The sequence below is a fragment of the Phyllobates terribilis genome, unplaced genomic scaffold (assembly GCF_046119375.1).
Source record: "Phyllobates terribilis strain yellow unplaced genomic scaffold, ASM4611937v1 Scaffold_5__5_contigs__length_657084704, whole genome shotgun sequence".
NCBI classification, from domain to species: domain Eukaryota; kingdom Metazoa; phylum Chordata; class Amphibia; order Anura; family Dendrobatidae; genus Phyllobates; species Phyllobates terribilis.
Genome location: NW_027362765.1, coordinates 268200015 through 268222645, shown reverse-complemented (window position 1 = coordinate 268222645; position 22631 = coordinate 268200015). Strand labels below are relative to the sequence as shown.

At 43.2% G+C, this 22631-nt stretch overlaps 1 protein-coding gene across 3 annotated transcripts in view; it reads right to left on the bottom strand.

The window, feature by feature from the left end:
- The window catches only part of TMEM100 (transmembrane protein 100), a 70699-nt gene that overhangs the window by 4200 nt on the left and 43868 nt on the right, over positions 1-22631 (bottom strand). For 2 of the 3 annotated variants that reach the window (XR_012322041.1, XM_073684135.1), the window contains exon 2: positions 21184-21370. The gene's annotated coding sequence lies outside the window, so the exon portion shown is untranslated. Of the gene's footprint in view, positions 1-21183; positions 21371-21646; positions 21718-22631 lie in introns of all 3 variants that reach the window. The other variant, XM_073684136.1, reaches the window with a different exon arrangement.

The window sequence follows — 22631 nt, the reverse complement described above, 5'->3', positions numbered from 1 at the left end:
TATTGCATAGATGTCAGTTCATTTAAAAGATTGTGATTGCAGCTGGATGCTGTACGGTAAGGTTTTGAAGCTGGATCCGTGTCTTTAATTTGAAGATAGGTTGGTTGCAAAAATGATACAACCACTTTAATATGTGCTTTCATGGGAATCTGTACTACAGCCACTACCACTCTGACCACAACCTTCTTTCCGTCTCAGTCAAGGACTGTCTCCTCACCCGGGACACCCTCACTTACTATACACACAGAAATCTACGTTCTATTAATACCCAGCAACTTATGAACAATCTACAGTCATCTTTAGTGCCCATCCTCTCCCTCTCCTGTCCAGACTCAACATTGTCACACTATAACAACACATTGCAGAGTGCCCTGGATGAAGCAGCACCTGCTACACGCAGAATGGCCCAGCATAGACGGCAGCCCTGGCACATGATGCAAATACGTTTTCTCCAGCGCTGCTTAAGGTGTGCTGAGCGTCTGTGGAGAAAATCACTTTCAGCAGAAGACTTCATCCACTATAAGTTCATGCTCAAAACTTATAACTCTGCTCTCCATCTGGCTAAACAAGTCTACTTTACCAATCTCATCACATCTCTAGCCAACAATCCTAAATGACTCTTTGAAAACTTCCTCTCCCTCCTGAGCCCTAAAGTACAGACCCTCGTCACCAACCTAAGTGCTGATGATCTGGCCACTAATTTCCTACAAAAAATCAATCATATCCGTCAAGACATTCTTGCACAATCCCCTCAGAGTCTGGATTCCCTTCCCTCCCGCACCTCAAGTTCACTTTCCATCTTCAAGCCAGTCACAGAAGATGAAGTGACCAGACTCCTTGCTTCTTCTCGCCCTACAACCTGCAACAGTGACCCTATTCCCTCACATCTCCTTCAGTCCCTTCTCCTTCAGTTGTCATTACCCACCTAACTAAAATATTTAACTCTCTTTCTTCGGGTATCTTTCCGTCTTCATTCAAACATGCCATCATAACCCCTTTACTTAAAAAGCCATCCCTGGACGAGAACTGCACTGCTAACTACAGACCGGTCTCTAATCTTCCCTTCATTTCTGAACTCCTGGAACGCTTGGTCCACTCCCGTCTAATCCGCTATCTCTCAGATAACTCTCTTCTCGACCCTTTACAATCCAGTTTCTGCTCCTCACACTCTACTGAAACTGCCCTCACTAAAGTCTCTAATGATTTACTAACAGCTAAATCTAATGGTCACTACTCCCTGCTGATTCTCCTGGATCTCTCTGCCGCTTTTGACACCGTGGATCACCAGCTCCTCCTCACTATGCTCCACTCTATAGGCCTCATGGACACTGCTCTCTCCTGGTTCTTCTCTTATCTCTCTGACCGCTCCTTCACAGTATCTTTCGCCGGCTCTTCTTTCTCTAATTTTCCCCTTACTATCGGGGTTTCACAAGGATCAGTCCTAGGTCCCCTCCTTTTCTCCTTGTATACTGCCCCTATTGGACAAACAGTCAGCAGATTTGGTTTCCAGTATCATCACTATGCTGATGACACCCAACTATACACCTCTTCACCTGACATCAGCCCCACTCTAATACAAAATACCAGTTATTGTCTTTCCGCTGTCTCTAACATCATGTCCTCCCTCTATCTGAAACGGAATCTATCCAAAACTGAGCACCTTATTTTTCCTCCCTCTACTAACCTACCTATACCTGACTTTTCAATTTCCGTGGGTGGTGCCACCATAACTCCCTGTCTTGGAATCATATTTGACACACAACTTTCCTTTAATCCCCATATACAATCACTTACTCGCTCATGTCACCTGCATCTTAAAAACATCTCCAGAATCCGACCTTTTCTCACCTTTGATACTGCAAAAACTCTTACTGTTGCTCTTATTAACTCTCGTTTGGACTACTGCAACTCTCTTCTAATTGGTCTCCCTTTAAACAAACTCTCTCCTCTCCAATCCATTCTGAATGTGGCAGCCAGGGTCGTATTTCTATCAGGCCGCTTCACCGACGCCTCTACCCTGTGCCAGTCATTGCACTGGTTACCCATTCACCACAGAATACAATACAAACTCATCTCTCTCACCCACCAAGCTCTCCACAGTTCTGCACCGCCCTATATCTCATCCCTCATTTCTGTCTATCGCCCCTCCCGTGCCCTCCGTTCTGCAACTGATGTAAAACTAACATCCTCCTTAATCCGAACCTCACACCTCTGTCTCCAAGACCAAGACTTTTCTCGTGCTTATAGTTTTCTGGAATGCACTGCCCCAAACAATCTGACTAATATCTAGCCCCCATGTCTTTAAACATGCTTGAAAAACACATCTGTTTAGTCAAGCCTATCACCTCAACTCACCAACCTAACTCTCCCCTGTTCCCTCCTAAATCTTAATTTTAATCTGCCCCTGCGTCTTCATCTGTCTCCACATCCTCCATGCACCAAATACCACATGGTAATTGCACTTAGACATATAGGTACTGGCTGATGACCATGTTCTACCTATTGTGTCCCCCCATTTCCATATAGACTGTAAGCTTGCGAGCAGGGCCCGCACTCCTCATGTAACTGTTGAAATGTGATTCATTGTATGGTTTATATTGTCTGTACATGTCCCTACTTAATTGTAAAGTGCTTCAGAATATGTTCACGCTATATAAATAAAACATTATTATTATTATTATTATTACAAAGCTGGCCACACTGTATATATTAATATTAAGAGCATGCAGGCTTAAAAGTATAATCAGTCTAAATCAGCCCTGCATCCAGAATTGGTAAAGGCCCCCACCAGCGTAGACAACAATGGAGGATTTATATTCTGGTTGGCATGATTAGGTCTAGGGACATGTTTAGATCTGTATCGTACTCCTGTCCTGCTGCCTCGTCATGCTTACTAAATATTGCACATGTAATATAGTACATATTTATAGTAGTAGATTTTGTAAGAACTGGAAGATAAAGCTTCTTCATCAAAGTTAGCCCGTCATCAGGTTTTTCCCATATAAAGTAGAACCAGCACCTGTAAGCCTTCATATACAGCATTCTAGAATGCTGTACATATTGTCACGTTGTCTCTGTATACTGGAGGTAGGGGGCCTAAGCTGACCCTAAGCTGGGGCCCTGACTAATCCCTCAACCTGGAGGTACTGTTAAAGGTACAGAGGTCCAGGCCGCCAGCGTAACCCCTACCTCCTGAGGATCCCTGCACCTAAGTAATCTAGTCCTGAGAAGGACCCCGATCACAACAAAAGGGGACAAGTAATAATATGCCCACACACAGTACTTAGACGAACGAGATAGTACAAGGGAAAAACCAAAACCACCTTGCATACAACAACTACACAACTACAACAGAGGGAACACCAACGGGAAAGGAGATAAATGATAAAGCGAGGAAGGGAAAAAACACTCCAAATACACTTATCTCAGAAACTCCAAATACCACGATCCGCTCTGTTAGTCAGAATGAAATGCTTTCACCGACACTTCCCAAACAGACCAGCAGGCATTTGAAGGAGTCTCACTACAGCAGTATTGATTGCAGCTGGGCGAGGCTGGACCTCGTCTAGCACAGAGAGAGAGAGAATTAACTCCCTCACTGCCGAAAAACACAAAGCACCAACAAGTCAGCTGCGAGAAGTCAGGCTGTGTACTCGTGACGATCTTCGTGGCGACACACCCGTGACAGTACCCCCCTTCTACGAGGGGCCTCCGGACCCTCAGGGCCAGGTTTATCCGGGTGAGTCGTGTGGAAGGCCCGAACTAATCGGTCTGCGTTAATATCCGACGCAGGAACCCACATCCTCTCCTCAGGACCATACCCTTTCCAATGAACCAGGTACTGAAGGGACCAGCGATTAAAGCGTGAATCGATGACCCTCGATACCTGGAACTCCAAGTTACCATTGACCACCACTGGAGGGGGAGGTAAAGGTGACGGTACCACCGGCGCCACATACCTCTTAAGCAACGATCTGTGGAACACGTTGTGAATTTTAAACGTAGGGGGGAGGTCAAGACGGAATGCCACCGGATTAATAATAGAACTGATTCTGTACGGCCCGATGAACCTGGGACCCAGTTTCCAGGAGGGAACCTTAAGTTTAATATTCCTGGTAGACAACCATACCCGATCGTTCACACTTAGGTCCGGACCAGACACTCTCCTCCTATCAGCCATACGTTTGTATCGGTTCCCCATAGTATTCAGATTCTTCAGCACCCCTCTCCATACTGAAGCGAGTGATGAGGAAAATCGTTCCTCCTCAGGAACCCCCGAAGAGCCCCCCCTACTGAAAGTACAAAACTGGGGGTGAAAACCATATGCCCCAAAAAACGGGGACTTACCAGTGGACTCGCTCCGCCTATTATTAAGAGCAAACTCTGCCAGAGGTAAGAAAGAAGCCCAGTCCTCCTGGTTCTCTGACACAAAACACCGGAGATATGTCTCCAAGCTCTGGTTCATACGTTCCGTCTGACCATTGGTCTGAGGATGAAAAGCCGATGAGAATGACAAATGCATCCCCCGCCGTGCACAAAACGCCTTCCAGAACTTGGACACAAACTGAGACCCCCGATCAGACACCACCTCGGAGGGTACCCCGTGAAGCCTCACAATCTCCCCAATGAACACCTGCGCAAGAGTTTTAGCATTAGGGAGAGCCGGAAGAGCGATAAAATGTGCCATCTTGCTGAACCTGTCCACTACAACGAGTATGACCGTTTTACCCGAAGACGGAGGGAGGTCCGTAATAAAGTCCATAGACAGATGAGTCCAAAGACGCTCCGGGATCTTCAAAGGTAAGAGGGCCCCAGGCGGACGGGTATGTGAGGTCTTAGAGCGCGCACAAACCCCACAGGACGCGAGAAAAGTTACCACCTCCTTATGTAAGTTAGGCCACCAAAACCGACGCGAGAGGAGATCCACAGTTGCTTTACTCCCCGGGTGTCCTGCAAAAACTGAGTTATGGTGTGCCTCGATCACCTTTTGTCGCAACTGATCTGGAACAAACAGTCTCCCCGGAGGTCCAACAGGGGCGTCCCCCTGAGCCTCCAATACCTCCTCCTCCAGCTCAGAGCATACTGCCGAAACCACCACCCCCTCCTGAAGGATAGGCATCGGGTCGTCCGTATTCCCGGCCCCAGGGAAACTACGAGATAAGGCATCCGCCTTTACATGTTTTGACCCAGGACGATATGTAACGACAAAATTAAACCTGGTAAAAAAACAATGACCACCTAGCTTGTCTGGGATTCAGACGTTTCTCGGACTCCAGATATAGCAGGTTCTTGTGATCGGTGATGACGGTGACCGGATGGACTGCCCCCTCCAAAAAATGGCGCCACTCCTCAAAAGCTAACTTAATGGCCAAGAGTTCCCTATTGCCGACATCGTAATTCCTCTCAGCGGACGACAATTTTTTAGAGAAAAAGGCGCACGGATGCCACTTACCAGGGGACGAACCCTGTGACAATACTGCTCCCACCCCTACCTCGGAAGCGTCTACCTCTACAATGAATGGCTGTGACGCATCAGGTTGAATGAGTATGGGTGCCGAGGCAAAACATTTTTTCAAGGAGGAGAATGCTTGACAAGCCTTGTCAGACCACCTAGAAAAATCCGTCCCCTTTTTAGTCATGTCTGTGAGAGGCTTAACCATGGACGAGAAATTATGAATGAACTTCCGGTAATAATTAGCAAACCCCAGGAAACGTTGTAGTGCCTTAAGATTCTCTGGCCGATCCCACTCAAGAACTGCCCGCACTTTCCCAGGGTCCATACGAAAACCGGACGCTGAAACCAGGAAGCCTAAAAACTGGAGTTCCTGTACGGCGAACACACACTTTTCCCATTTGGCATACAGTTTATTATCCCGCAAGATCTGTAACACCTGCCTAACGTGCTCCTGATGAGACACCAGATCCGGCGAGTAAATTAAGATATCATCCAGATATATGACAACAAACTGTCCCACCAGGCGGCGAAAAATGTCATTAACAAAGTGTTGGAACACCGCCGGGGCATTAGTCAGACCGAATGGCATGACAAGGTTCTCATAATGCCCCTCCGGAGTGTTAAACGCCGTCTTCCACTCATCCCCCTCCTTCATCCTAATCAGATTGTACGCCCCCCTGAGATCCAACTTAGAGAACCATTTGGCGCCCACGATCTGATTAAAGAGATCGGGAATAAGTGCGAGCGGATACGGATCTCGGACCGTAATCCGATTAAGTTCACGGAAATCCAGGCAAGGGCGTAGGCCTCCATCTTTCTTCTTAACAAAGAAGAACCCCGCAGCCACCGGTGAAGATGAAGGTCTAATATGCCCCTTAGCCAGACTTTCTGAAATATAATCCTTCATGGCCTGCCTCTCAGGACCAGAAAGGTTATACAACCTAGCTTTAGGTAACTTGGCCTCAGGGAGCAGTTTTACAGAACAGTCATACTCGCGATGAGGAGGTAGTTCCTGACACCCTTTCTCCGAGAATACATCCTCAAAGTCCGCCAGAAATGGAGGTAAGACCCAAGGAGTAACCGCACCGATGACCGTGTTCATGCAGTTTTTATTACAGAATTTACTCCATTGGCTTATCTCTCTGGTTTGCCAATTAATAACCGGGTTATGCTTAGCTAACCAAGGAAGGCCCAACACTATAGGAGTGGGAAGACCCTCCAACACGTAGCAAGACAACAGTTCTTTATGTATCGCCCCCACTTGAAGTTTTACGTCATGCACAGCTTGCAAAACACTTCCCTGACCGAGAGGCCTGGCATCGATCGAGAATATGGGGATGGGTTTAGCCAACTCACTCAATCGCATACCTTGAACCCGGGCAAACCGAGCATCAACCAGATTAGCCCCGGCCCCACTATCCAGAAGAACAGATATCCTCTCAGTTCTCGTACCCACCACCACCTCCGCCGGTACGAGAAACTGAGACGAACCTAGGGACGAAATACCTACTCCCAGATTGTCGTCCACCACACAACCTGGGATCAACAGTTTTCCGACGACTCTTCACTCTGCAAGGGACGGGATGGACACCCCCCAATAAAATGTCCCTCTCTCCCGCAGAAGAAACACCTTCCTGTCTTATGGCGCACCACCGGTCCCCTCCCCCGAAATGATGTCCCTCCTAATTTCATAGGCTCCTCTGGACTGACCAGGGGAACCACCATATGAGGGGACCTTGTAGGAGGTGGAGTCATCACAGGGGGTAGAGTTATCCCGCACCTGTCCCGCAGCCGTCTGTCAACGCGAATAGCAAGGGCCATAGCGGCTTCCAGTGACGCGGGAGAGTCATACTGTGCCAACACATCCTGTAATTTGTCGGATAAACCTTGACAAAACTGGCTCCTAAGAGCCGGGTCATTCCACTGGGTGTCCGTGGCCCACCTACGGAACTCCGAACAGAATTCCTCCGCCGGACGATCTCCCTGCTGGATCCTACGTAACTTAGACTCAGCAAGGGAGATCCGATCTGGGTCATCATATACGAGTCCCAGAGCAGCGAAAAACCTATCCACTGACTGGAGAGCCGGGGAGCCCGGGGGAAGAGAGAACGCCCAAGATTGTGGGTCCCCTTGTAGGAGCGAGATGACAATTCCCACCCTTTGTTCTTCACTCCCCGATGACCGAGGCCGCAGCCGAAAGTACAACTTGCATGCCTCCCGGAAAACAAAAAACTTGTCCCGCCCCCCAGTGAACCTGTCAGGGAGAGCTACTTTAGGTTCTGGTCCGGCTTGCTCCTAAGGATGCAAAACCTTGGACCTAACGTCCGCCAGCTCCATGGACAAACTCTGCAACTGCCGAGCTAGACTGGCTACTGGATCCATGGTAGCTGGAGAAAAACTAAGTGGGTCGGTGAAAATGTCACGTTGTCTCTGTATACTGGAGGTAGGGGGCCTAAGCTGACCCTAAGCTGGGGCCCTGACTAATCCCTCAACCTGGAGGTACTGTTAAAGGTACAGAGGTCCAGGCCGCCAGCGTAACCCCTACCTCCTGAGGATCCCTGCACCTAAGTAATCTAGTCCTGAGAAGGACCCCGATCACAACAAAAGGGGACAAGTAATAATATGCCCACACACAGTACTTAGACGAACGAGACAGTACAAGGGAAAAACCAAAACCACCTTGCATACAACAACTACACAACTACAACAGAGGGAACACCAACGGGAAAGGAGATAAATGATAAAGCGAGGAAGGGAAAAAACACTCCAAATACACTTATCTCAGAAACTCCAAATACCACGATCCGCTCTGTTAGTCAGAATGAAATGCTTTCACCGACACTTCCCAAACAGACCAGCAGGAATTTGAAGGAGTCTCACTACAGCAGTATTGATTGCAGCTGGGCGAGGCTGGACCTCGTCTAGCACAGAGAGAGAGAGAATTAACTCCCTCACTGCCGAAAAACACAAAGCACCAACAAGTCAGCTGCGAGAAGTCAGGCTGTGTACTCGTGACGATCTTCGTGGCGACACACCCGTGACACATATGTCCCAAATGCGCTCTCCATAAAAAAATAACTTTCATTTTACTCACCTACGGGGTGGTCCAGTCCAATGGGCATAGCTGTTCTTGATCTGGTGCCTCCTCTCTACTTGATTCATATGGATGACGCATCCTACAGCATCCACACTGTGTCTTCGGCATCGCGTTCCTTTGCAGGCGTACTTCTCTACCCTGCCGAGGACAGAGCAAAGTACTGTAATGCGCATGCACGGGGAAAGGCCAAAGAGCGCCAGCGTATGCACACTGCAATGCTTAGCCCTGCCATCGATAAGGCAGAGAAGTACGCCTGCACAGGAGTGAGATGTCAAGGACACTGTGTGAATGACGTAAAAAGAGTCATCCACACAAAGCAAGAACAGAGGAGGTGCCGGATCCAGAAAAGCAACACCCATCGGACTGGACCTCCCCGTAGGTGAGTAAAATAATAGCTATGTTTTGTTTTATGGAGAGCACATTGGGGACATATAGACAGCATTCTAGAATGCTGACACTTAGGGCGTACAGGTGTTGGACCTTCTTTATACAGGAAAAACCTGGTGACAGGTTCCCTTTAACATATATACATAAAGTACATATGTGGCGCCCCTGCGGGTCTAGTTGCCACAGAGGTACTGCATCTCAGCCAGAGGTGTGGTACCCAACTCTCAGGTAAGAAGGGAGCACTACCCGGGACCCAACTACTTACATGCAACACTACACCACTTCATAAGGGAAGGTCCAGATAGCTTATAAGGGAGAGCACAGGCCTGGTCCTAGTTAGGAACGTGGAACTAAGAAGAGGAGGTGGGTGGAGGAAGTAGTTTAGGGGAGCACTGAATGAGGAGTATAAAAGGAAGAGTAGAAATATCTAGAAGGAGTTCCAGAGGAGTTGAGTGGAGTTGAGTGGAGAGTTCTGTCAGAGGACCGTGAAGAGTAAGGTCCTGACGGCGAAGTGGCCCAGTAAAAGGGGCCCAGAAGGAGAGTGAGGAGATAACTCCGGAGCAGTGAGAGGGGCTCCAGAGATAGAAGGGATCCTAGGGGCATGGCGAGTGCGGGATACCACCCATGCGCCCGAGTTCACGCTGATCGTGGAGGGATCAGACCGCAGAAGGGGACCGGCCCCAGACTAGTGGAGGACTGCAAGACTCAGCTAGCAAACCGGAGGTTGCGGTATCTTCAAGTGCAGTAACCAACAACCACACAAATTCGCTGAAAAGGTGGCCATACAGGACAAAAGGGTACAGACCAGACGTCGCCCAACAAGGCCCGGGGCCACTGACTCGGGACACTGTGTGTGAGGTGCAGGGCAGGAGATTGAGAGCCAGCGCAGAGAGACGACCTGGGAAGGTACATAAGAAAGGGCTCCCGTTCAAGTGCACCTAAGTTATCTGAGAGTTGGCTGGATCACTTCCCCGGAGGACACAGGACGACGTGGGCGGTTATAATCTGGCAATTGTAACCTGGAGCATCTTGCTAACTGTGAGTAAATACTTGAAGACTGCACCCCGCTGTGTCCTTCACTTAATTGCTGCATCACCTGCCTTGCACTACACCAACAACATCTACCTCATCAAGTCCTATATACTGCCCTGGGGCTTACCTCTGCCCGTGGAGAGCTGAACCATCTTTGCTGCGTCACCAACAGCTCCAGTGGATCTGAATAGCAGCGACGGCCACATATAGCCGCATACTACGGGTGGCGTCACAAACTTTATCCCCACACACTTTATTTCCCCACTTTACTGTTCTTTATTGACCGCCCTGGGCCACGGACCAGGTCACTGCCACCGTGACTACCGCAAAAAGGACCGGTCCGGCCGGCTACCGAGTACCCCAGGGGACGCGTCACATACCTGTCAATTGATCTTGCCATTGCAGTTAAAACAGGATATAGACACCTTAAGTGTTTTTTTCTTTTTTACTTATCTGCAAGATTTTGGGGCAAAAAATAATTTTTACAACTGGGTATCATTAAAAATATTGTAAGTCTATAACCTCTTAATTGCACAATCTACTTCTGGCTTCAGAATGAGTTAATAGAGAATCCTTCATGAGTTTGCTCTCAGGGAGAACTTGTGACTTTTATCCATCTTTTTCTGAGTGAATTGCAGGCTGTATTGCAGCAAAGGACAAGAAAGTATCTTTAAATGAGAAGCTGTCTGAGAAGATGTGGGAGCGACCTTCCGAGAGCTTTATCTATAGGGTGGCTTGTCTTAAAGGGGTTATCCCAGAATATATTATTTTTTCCAAACTTCCTGTAGTCTAGCAAATGACATCACCGCTTGAACAGGAAAATTCTCCCACGCTGGGATGGCATTGAGATGGCAGGCTGGATCGTAGCAGAACGCTTCTCAATGTCTCTGCGGCATGGCAAGCTGGATGGCAGCGTTCTGCTACAATCCAGCCTGCTGTCTCAATGTAGCAGAGCTGGAGCCGTCGTGGGAACCATGGAAAGGTAAGGATGAGGTTTGTTAATTATTTTACTTTTATTGCAGGAGACACTGGCTTCAGCTGGAATGGGCGATACGGTAAGTAGAGTTTAATTTAGAATATTAAAGTATTGTGTGTTTATTTCAAATAAAAGATTTTATTCTGGGTGTTGGTGTTTTTTTTCACTTTCACTATGGGGTTAGTAATGGGGGCGTCTTATAGACGCCTCCCCATTACTAACCTGGGCTTGATGTCAGCTGGCATTATAAGCTGACATAAACCCCAACCCTATAACCCCACTGCCACCACTACAGGGCAGTGGAAAGAGCAAGGCTAAGTGCCAGAATTGGCACATCCTATGGATGCACCATTTCTGGGGCGGCTGAGAGCTGGAGTTTCTAGCTTCGGAGAGGGCCAATATTCATGGCACCCTTCCTGGGCTATTAATATCAGCCCCCAGCAGTCTGCCTAGCCTTTGTTAGCTATTAAAATAGGGGGACACCAAGTCATTTTTTTTTGGCCCCCCATTTTAATAGCTAGTAAAGGCTAGGTATTCAGCTGGGGGCTGATATTAGTAGCCTGGGAAGCTCCGTGGGTATTACCCCCTTCCCAGGCTTCAAACATCTGCCCCAGCCGTGTGCTTAACCTCCGCTAGAGACTAAAATTACGGGGAACCCCACGCCAATTTTTTTTTTTAATAAATCCTTTATTTTAACACTAAATGACAAGTACAGTAACCAACACTGTCACTGTGCTTATTATATATGTGACTGACATGTTTCTATCTATCTAATCTATGTGTGATGCTCTATTCTTTCTGTTCTAAATTGTCGGGTACCGATGTTATAACTGTATGCAGCTGATGAATTGCCGGCTTTTCATGTTTCACTGAGCACTGTTCCCATCAATTTGGGCAATCGCTGTAATGCCATAACCAACATGGCTGCGGCATTACAGTGAGTGGCAGGCAATCCCTGCATGTTGATTGGCGCTGTAAATAGCGCCAAACATGCAGGACGGGGACCCGAGCATCCGCCCGAGCATCGCGCAAGTACTCAGCGAGCTAGGAGCGTCTGGAGTACTGAGATGCTCGGGCAAGTACCGAGCAGTGGCGAGCATGCTCGCTCATCACTAGTGGTGACAGTTTCCACACGTACTGAAGACACTGACACACGCAGATCCATTCAAATCTGTGGGCGAGCGGGCCCTGGAGCTGTGCTGAGCTCAGGAGCAGTGTCCTGTCACTCACTTAGCTCCGCTCAGTGCAGGGCCCCGCTCACTGCAGCGACTCATTCTTCCCGGCTCATCGGCGTCAGTGGTAAGAGGATTACAGCGGGGGACATTGCTGGACAGGTGAGTATAAGGATTTTAATATTTTATTCTTATTTTTACACATGGACACTGTGTGAACAGACTACTACTCCCAACATTGTCCCTTGTTCTTGCTGATCACAGAGCAAACAAGGGACAATGTTGAGGGCAGCGTTCAGCACCCGGCGCTTGGGAACAGCAGGAACTGTACACTGATTCCCAGGCGCCGGTACGTGTGCTCCTGATGCGGCACACGGCCAGCACACGGTTGCCACACGTGTGCCATACACGGACACACGGGACACGAATATTTCTGGTACAGGTTTTTCCGGTACCAGAAATATCTGGACGTGTGAAACTGCCATAACATGGTGCTGTGCACAGCTTCTAGTATATCATCAACAAAAGTCATTGTTCTCTGTCCCCGCCGCCCTGTGTTTAGGTTTCTAATCCTCCATCCTCTAATTCTGTAAGTGTTTCAGATATATTTCCACTACGTGTGCTGTCCTATGTCTATGTTGTCCATAGCAACCAATCACACGGCAACTTTCATTTTATCAGCACTGTTAAAAAAAAATGAGAGCTGATCTTTGATTGGTTGCTGTGGGCAACAGAGACAGTTTCTCCTTTTTGACAGTATACTGTACCTAAAGGCCCAGTTATTTTACATTGTATGAAAAAAAAGTAAATTTTTTACAGGTCATGGAAGTTTTTATTTGTAGGTTTTCCTGTGTTTGTGCATTATTAATAAAATGAGCTCCATTATTGACAATCCATGGAACAAAAAAAAAAGAAAAAATGATGATCTCATGGCGCTGTCTCCCCGGATTAAAGGGGTAATCCCATCTCCATGATCCTATCCCAATATGTAGTAGGTGTAATAATAATAAAATTAATAAATATCTCCAATTAGAAATGTAGTATAGTTCTTCTGATTCGCTATGTCTCTTTCCCTATGTAGGGCATTGAAGAACCTTAGGTTTCCATGGTTATGACCACTAGCAACTAGCTAACTGTCACTATATCAGTGGTTGTAACCATGGATACCTAAGGTCCTGCAATACTCTGCACATGAGGAAAGAGACGTAGCGAGTCAGAAAAACGTTACTACATTTGTAATTGGAGGTATTTGCTAATATTATTATTATTACACCCACTACGTATTGCAATATGATCTTGGAGATGGGAATACCCCTTTAATTTAAAATAACTTTTTATTAATAAAACAACGCGTTTCTACAGTGGACTGCTCTCTTCATCAGGTACAAATAAAAACATATAGAGTGAATTGCATTCTTATAAGTACATAAACCAAGTGTAGGTGTTTAGATTCATTACCTATTTAACCCTTACCATGTAATCAATTTTCAGTACAAACATATACCCCCAGATATTACTCAGAGCGGTTAATAATCAAACAAAAATCAATATATCACTCCACTACTCCCTCAAATTCAGATTCTTTATTGATATTTTTATTTTTATTCTCTATCCCCCGGTGTTCAACTGCCACGTTCAATAAACCCGAAGGATGATGTGGACGGGAATTAAAGAAAACCCTTGATGGATGACTGGACATATCATCTCTAACTTGATTAGATGGATCTATCACGTGGTAATCAAAAATATAAGAGCTGCAAATGGATGCACTCAGGTAGAAAGCAATTTGTATCAGTTACTACAGGGGAAAGTTTTTTGGTAAAAGTTTTTTAAATTGTAACAGTTTGTATGTCATTTATGTATTGCAGGGTCAATTCAAATTACAATATGTGGGCTGGGCCACCATGCCAATACATTTCAGAATGAATAAGTACAGGTCTAATATAAAAAATGGAATTATGAATCACAGTCTCCCAAGGCACTTTTTTCATATACATGAAAAAAAAAACATCAATCTAGAACTTACTATAATAGAACAAGTACCGGCTAGTCATACCAACAGATATCAAAGATTGGTGAAAAGGGAAAGTTTCTGGATTTTTAAATTGTCCACATTAGTTCCTGAAGGATTGAATAAATGTATAGACCATACAGGTTGCATAGGGACATATTGATTTTTGTTTGATTATTAACCGCACCGAGTTAATTATGGGGGTATATGTTTGTACTGAAAAGTGATTACATGGTAAGGGTTAAATAATTAATGAATCTAAACACCTATACCTGGTTTATGTACTTATAAGAATGCAAATCACTCAGTATGTATGTCTTTATTTGTACCTGATGAAGAAAGCGGTCCGTTCTAGAAAAGCATTGTTTTATTAATAAAAACTGTTATTTTAAATTAATCCAGTGAGACAGCGCCGTAAGATCGTCATTTTTTTCTTTTTTGTTCCTTGGATTCCTTTATCCCTGCTGGGATTGACGATGAGTGCTGCAGTCTGCCTATACCAGAGCTGTGCCTGTGATTGCGCAACTCGTCAAGGTGAGCCTGTCCACAACTGGCTCCATGATGTCAGCCTGAGCGGGCTCACACAAGGGAGCGCCTCTGTCTCTTTTCTTGGTACCATTATTGACAATGTCATCCAGTGTACATCTTGCCATATGTATGCAATCCTTGAACTGCCAGACCCTGTAAGCCGTGGGAGTGTTTGCTCCAGTAAAGGGGGGAACAGGAGGGCAGGAAAAGACAGACAGGTGCAGATAGTAGGGGAGTCAATTATTAGGGAAACAGGCAGGGCAATCTGTCATGAAGGTCTGGATCTTTGAACAGTGTGTTGTCTTCCTTTCGCTCGAGTTTGACACATCGCAGATTGGGTTAATAGATTACTGGGAGATGCTGGTGAGTACCCAGTGGTTGTGGTGTGCATCGGCATCAATGACAAAGTTAGAGAAAGATAACCCTTAAAAATGGTTTCGGTGAACTATATAAGCTTAACCTCAAAGGTAGTATTCTCTGAAATACTACCTGTACCATGTGCGGGATATTAGGGAGATTAGATAAGTGGCTCAGGAATTGATGTAGGAAAGAGAGTTTTAGGTTCCTGAAGAATGTGGCCGACCTCTCTGTTGGCTACAGGTTCTAAGGTAGGGATAGAAAGCACCTCAATGGGGAGGGTGCAGATGTGCTGGGGGAAAAACTAGCTAGAAAGTTGGAGGAGAGTTTAAACTAGCAACTTTTGGAAGGATAATTACTGTACAGGGGAAGATAGTGTAGATTGTGACCTGGGCCTACATAATGAACATGGGGGCTGAATGATGAAAGTGGTTAGAACAGTTATTACAAAGAGGAAGAATAAAGATACAGAAAAATACATAAAGTGCCTCAGCAACAAAATAGAGGAATTAGAAAAATGTTGGAAGAAAAATGTGATATAGTGGAGATAACAGAGACATAGCTGGATAACAGCTATGATAGGGCTGTTAATTTACAGGGCTATAATCTGTTCATCAATAACAGTACAAATAAGCAAGGGGAAGGGTTTTCTTATATGTAAAACCTTCCCTAAAACCCATCAAGCATAATAATGTATATGAGGTCAATGAAAATGCAGAGTCCCTATGGGTGGAAATAAGCAATGGGAGAAAGAATAATAAAATAAGTCTCCTAGTATAGTTGAAGCAGTAGAAAATATCCTCGTAAAGCCAAATACATGTGAGAACAAATCAGGGTGAAGTAATAATTATGGAGGACTTTAACTAATATAAATTAGGGAGCAGAAACATTTAGGTTCAGCAAAGGTTTTTTGTAACGCTGGTGGACCCACTGCGCTACGGTCCGGGCTTAGCCTGGAGTGGCGTGACTAAGCGACTACTTGGCTTTCTCTAGAGCCTCTAATGGTGAGATTAGGCTTGGCCACAGGTCAGGTAATCACCAGGTACCAATCCAGGAAAGTCCCCCGGATTTGAGCAGCTGACCAGAGGGTCAGAGGCACAGGTATGTGGTACAGGAGGGCACAGACAAAACATGGTCAGACAGTCTGAAGTTGGGGCAGGCAGCACAGGATCAGAAGGTATAGCCGAGGTCCGGAGCGGAGAGGTCAGGTAGGATGGGAAAACTAGCCAGGTCGTTAACAGGAAGCGGAACACAGAGATGAGCATGAACATGGACTACAAGGTAGGAACCAAACTTTCGAGCAAGGAGTGATGGGAAGAGCTTCCTAATATAGTGCCTGCTAGCATGAGATAGGCCAAGAAGCCAGCTCTCTGCAGGGCACAGTAGGATTATATTCCTGCAGAGACTGGCCACCCACCCCTAATGCCAAATAAATGGAAACACCATGCTGTAGTAGTCATGCAGAGGAGTGCTGCAAGAAGCAAACCTCAGCGAGCCAACCTGATGTGAAGAGATGCAGCACGGTGACCATGGTGAGTAGGTCGGTGCTGAGGAGGCATGCGTGTTACCGGCGTGACATTTTTAATAACAAAAGACAATTACAAGCAGTTCAGAATGTAACAAGAGGAGGGGCACTTCTAGACATAATTCTAACCAAAATGCCAGTGTATCAAATGTAGATGTTTGGGATCACTTTGAAATAGTGATGAACAAAAAAGTTTTACTTATCCTTTGCTGAGATATTTAGTAGAGGGGCCACTAAACTTCAAGAATGCTAAATTTGATCGGCTAAATTCAATCGGCTAAGAGATGATCTTAATGCCATAAACTGGGACAATGTCCTGAGAAATAAAAGTACACAAAGCAAATAGGACACTTTTATAAGCATCCTGAATAGGAGTTGTGAACAATGGGAATAAACAACCTAGAAATAGGAGAAAACCACCACGGCTAAAAAGAGCTGCAAGAGGCACAATAAATAATTGACAAAAGGAAAACATTTAGCGATCTAAAGCAAGAAGGTAGTAACCATACTACATTATTGGGAGAAAAATAAAATGTGTAAAATATAAATCTTATTGCCAAAGAAAGTAAGAATAATCCAAAAGTATTCTTTAACTAAGTAAACAGTAATAAATTATTTTTAAGGGGCAAACACTATAATTTTTCAGTCTGAGTGAAATGGAGGAAGAGGATGAAGGAAAGGGCAATCTATTAAACTTCTTCTTCTCTAAATTATTTACACAAGATAATCCCATGACACATGACATGATCAGGGAAACCATAAATTGTCTATTAAATGTCACCTATTTAACCCAGCAGGAAGTAATGCACTACTACAGAAAGAAAATCGATTGACAAATCAATGAGCCTGAATGGCATACATCTCTGAGTACTGCCGTAATTAAGTACCGTGATAGATCAGACCATTATTTCTAATATTCAAGGATTTCATAAAAAAGTCTTTATCAGAGAACTGGCACATAGCAAATGTGGTGCCAATATTCAAAAAAGGGTCGAAAACTGAGCCGGGAAACTATTGGCCTATAAATGTAACCTCTACTTTTAAGCAAAATCTTTTATAAGAGATGCTGTCCTGGATTATCCTAATAAAAATAATCCCCTAACCCAACATCAGCATGGGGTTAAAAAGTTATCTGTCTTGTCAAACTAATCTGAGAATGCAGTTATAAGGAGGTTAGTACCACTCTCTCACATGCACAGCTTACTTACTAATTATCTGGAATTAGTGCCATATTAGTGATTCATTTACAAGAGGGCTTGTAACAATATTAATGCAGCTACGTTGTTAAAAACAAATTATTGAACCACCATCCAAGATACTCACCCTCTTAGCGTTTTAAAAAAATGAATACAGAATGTAAAACTTGAGAAAATATTATATTATGCTATATTAGTATTATATGATATCACCAGTCATGATAATAAGTATTCCTGTAAATTTAATCGATGCAAATACAAATGCCAAAAATATATATGTATACATGAAACCAAAAGACGCAACTTTTGTTTTTTCCTGAAATTACTGTATGTATTCTGCCAATTTTAAGCTTGCATTTTTCTCAGATATAATTTTTCTTTTCTATTTATGGTACTTTTATTAACTTCGTCATTAAAATATAAAATAAAATATGGGCTATACATTTATCTGTGGCAGCAATGGGTTGACCTGCATATCTATGAAAAAATCACGGAACCTGGTTGTGACAAATGATGACAAATTGCAAATTTAGCTTATAGGAATGAATTAAGGATTAATTGACTATAAATTCATTTTTCATAAACAGAAGTGATACTATAGGCCCATATGAAACCACATAAGATGTCTTAAACAATGGGAATTTACAATGTAAGACTAGATTCACACCATGTCTTTGTAATCTGCTAAAGCTATGCATTTTTATAGTGTAAGAAAAAAAGATGCTTTTTAAAGCAGGAATGTCAGTTTTTTAACACATACACTGCATGTGATTTAATAAAAAAATGTTACATTTATTTTAGAGGGGACAGAGCAGATCATGTGACTGTTTTTTGGAGACAACATAGAAAAATGGACTAGAAAACATAAGTCAAAATATTTGCATACATTATCTATAGATTTAATGTAAAAAAAAGAAAGAACAACAAAATGGAGATGTCTAGCTTCAATTTTTTTTAAGGTTAAAAAAATCCCAGCAGATGATGCTGTTTTGATCCCTTAATAAAACAGACTCAAATAGAAATATGAACAAACATGTGTCAAACAAATACCCATTTGACATATGTTTCACCCATTACGCTTTATCTAAACAACGTTTCTGTCGGAGTGTATTTTTTTCTGATTCAAATGCATACTTCCAAGACCCCCCAAGAAATGTGTCTAAAATACAGAATCTTGTTATCAAAGCACAATGAAATTCCATATTCAGAAAGTTATTTGTAACCATTTCAAGGACACATAACCAAAACTTCTTGATTTTCAGTGTTATTTTTATTTATCTATAGAATCTATTTACAGTATATCTATTTACACTATACCTAATTTATCATATGTCTATTTATCTATCTAATCTCCAAAAAATGGCAGCAGTCCTCCAATATGTGAATAAAATAAGGTGCCTTTTATTAGTGCACATCCAATAGCAACATTTCAGTTCCTCCTGGAGCCTTTTTGAAGGTTAAGATCTGAATTGAACTTGCACCCTAGGCTGTGACACTGATGCTTCCATTTTCCTAATCTATCTATATATCCCGTCTATCTATTTAATCTATCTATCCCGTCTATCTATCTAATCTATTTATCCCGTCTATCTATCTAATCTATCTATCCCGTCTATCTATCTATCCCCTCTATCTATCTATCCCGTCTATCTATCTATCTATCTATCTATCTATCTATCTATCTATCTATCTATCTATATCCAAAAAAGATGAACTCAGCACTCCAGTTATCCAAGTATCAATGGTTTATTGATTTGAATAAGACGACATGCAATCCAAGTGTGCAACTTTTTCAAGCTTGAAAAAGTTCCACACTTGGAAAGAAAAATCGCCTTATTCAAATCAATAAACCATTGATACTTGGATAACTGGAGTGCTGAGTTCATCTTTTTTGGATATGCATTGAGGTTTGGTTTTGCCTGGTAGGTTTTGCACCAATCTAAAAATCTTTTTGCCTTGCTGGTGCTGTACCTTTATATTCTTTTATCTATCTATCTATCTATCTATCTATCTATCTATCTGTCTATCTATCTATCTATCTATCTATCTATCTATTCATCAATCTATCTACAGTATCTATCTATCTATCTATCTATTCATCAATCTATCTACATTATCTATCTATCTATCTATCTATCTATTCATCAATCTATCTACAGTATCTATCTATCTATCTATCTAGTACAATAAGAGCTGAAAAAACAGCACAAGCAAAAAAAGTTGTTCCAGGTGCAAAGCCCCCTAGGTACGTACATACCAGTCCTATGATATAATCCAAAGAGTATGGAGGCAGCACAGAGAGTGAAAAAATATTCAAATTTTAATAGCCCATGTGGCGACGTCTCGGTCCCATACTGAGGACGTCGCCACATGGGCTATTAAAATTTGAATATTTTTTTTCACTCTGTGCTGCCTCCATACTCTTTGGATTCTATCTATCTATCTATCTATCTATCTATCTATCTATCTATCTATCTATCTGTCTGTCTATTAATGTATCTACTGTATCTATCCCTCTATCTATCTATCTATCTATCTATCTATCTATCTATCTATCTATCTATCTATCTATCTATCTATCTATCTATCCCTCTATCTATCTATCTATCTATCTATCTATCTATCTATCTATCTATCTATCTATCTATCTATCTATCTATCTCCTGCATCTGTCTACTGCATTTTGCTAATTAGTAAAATGTAATAGTCATAAATACTATTTAATAATGAGATTATGATATTTTTATATTTTTGTGGTAACAAAAAAATAAAGTTAAAAATATCTAAACTTATTTTCCAGCAGTTTTTATCAGAATATGCAATATTATAAAAATAAAACATGAAAAGTACCCTTATCAATGGATTAAATATCTCCATATACAGACTAGCTTGTTTAAATTTAAGCAAGTATGATAATAATTATTGGATACTATATAACTTGATGAGCAGCATATGCAGTGACACATTCGGTCAGACTGGTCCACAACTCTAAATATCCTGCAATGCCCTCCTAAGGAGACCCATACAGTATAACGTTCTGTGCAGTAACACATTCAATCAGACCCGTCCACATCACCCACAATATCCTCCAATTCTCTGCTTTCATATTTATTTCCCTAATTCTAATTATTATGCCATGATATAATATATTGTTCATATTATATTCTGGACAATACAGCGCAGTTATACCAGCACATAAACCATGTGGTTTTATTTTGCAGAGATTAAAATATATATTTTTGTTTCATTTCAAATGTCAATGTTCTTTGTTAGCTTGTCGATAAACTGACTGTAAATCGGTTACGGTAAAACTTTACAAGTTCTTATTTTAGCAGAAGGCATAATTATTCCACAAGACGTCTGTAGAGCTAAATGCCAACAATCTTAAAAGCTAAGAGATGTGTAACAATTCAGATTTTACAAGCAAGCATTAAAATTTGAACCTACCGTGAAAATCTGTAATCCATGGTATGACAAATCCCAAGGGTTCTTAGTCAACAAAACATGTATTTTGTCTCGTTCCAGTTTGTACTCGGCAGGAACACCAAGAGGAAATGCTGTGCCTGTGGCTGTGAATACCAGTCTGCAGCTTGAGGCTGAGTTACAGATGACACATAGTTAGCGCAGAGGTTTTCTATGGAAAGAAAAAAAATGGAACACGAATCAGAAAAGAGTGAATAGGCGTTTGTTAGCAATTCTTAATGGGCCGTACTGAGGAGAAAGGGGCCAGGCTCCAGGAGAAAATCTCTGCCTTTTACACCTCTGTGGAGATTTAATTTCTTGGCAGCAATGTCTAGCTTTCTGACCTCTTGGTCACCTATTTTGTGGTAGATTGTGACTAAGTGAATTTAGAAGTATTAACAGATGAAGAGACTGCCAAGCAAAGGATCGGAAGGCAAAATGACAATACCTTTCTGATATTCCATGAAATAAAGTCTCAAGCTGAAGGATATTATAGAAGGGTGTACAGATGTATCCTTCCTTAAAGGAATAAAATAGAGAAAGAAAGAAAATGCCATTATTAATAAATTCCACTAAATACCTTATAATTAGTAAATCACACTTATTTTGTATACGGAGGCAATGTAGTACATTAAAATGGCTATTGTCTTGTTACACTGATAGAAACCTGCCTTATCATGTTAATTTGACAAGTACCTGTGAGCATGTGCAGTAGGAAGCTCCGCTGCTGTGACCTGGATATAACCTATACCATACAATGTAAAGCTATCTTCTGGTCACAGCAGTAGCTCAGCATTCAGATAGACAGCATGGACAGAGGTATAAGCAGCCCTTACCTAAGCACCCCTGATATTGCCAGTATTAGACTAGAAAGAGAGATGGACAGCAAAGTGAGAAGCCTCTTCTTACTTCAGCACCCCTGACTTAGATCAGAAAGGCAGGTTGGACAGCAAAGTGAGCAGCCCCTTCTTACCTCAGCACCTCTGATTTAGATCAGAAAGGCAGGCTGGTCAGTAGCGTGAACAGCCTTTTCTTAACACCCTTGGTATATTTATTATTAGATGAGAAAGGCAGTGTGGTCAGCAGTATAAGCAGCATTTCCTTACTTCAGCACCCCTGGTAGCGCAAATATTAAATCAGAAAGATAGGGTGGACAGCAGTGTGAGCAGCCTCTTCTTACCTCTGCAACCCTGGTCTAAATCAGAAAGGCTGGGTGGACAGCAGTGTGAGCAGTCTCTAATAACCTCAGCATGCCAGCTTTAGATCAGAAAGGTGGGGTAGCCAGCAGTGTGAGAAGTCTTTCCTTACTTCAACTTCAGCACCTCTGGTAACTCCAATATTAAATTAGAAAGACAGGGTGGACAGCAGTGTGAGCAGCCTCTTCTTACCTCAGCACTCCTGATTTAGATCTAAAAGGTGTGGTAGTCAGCATT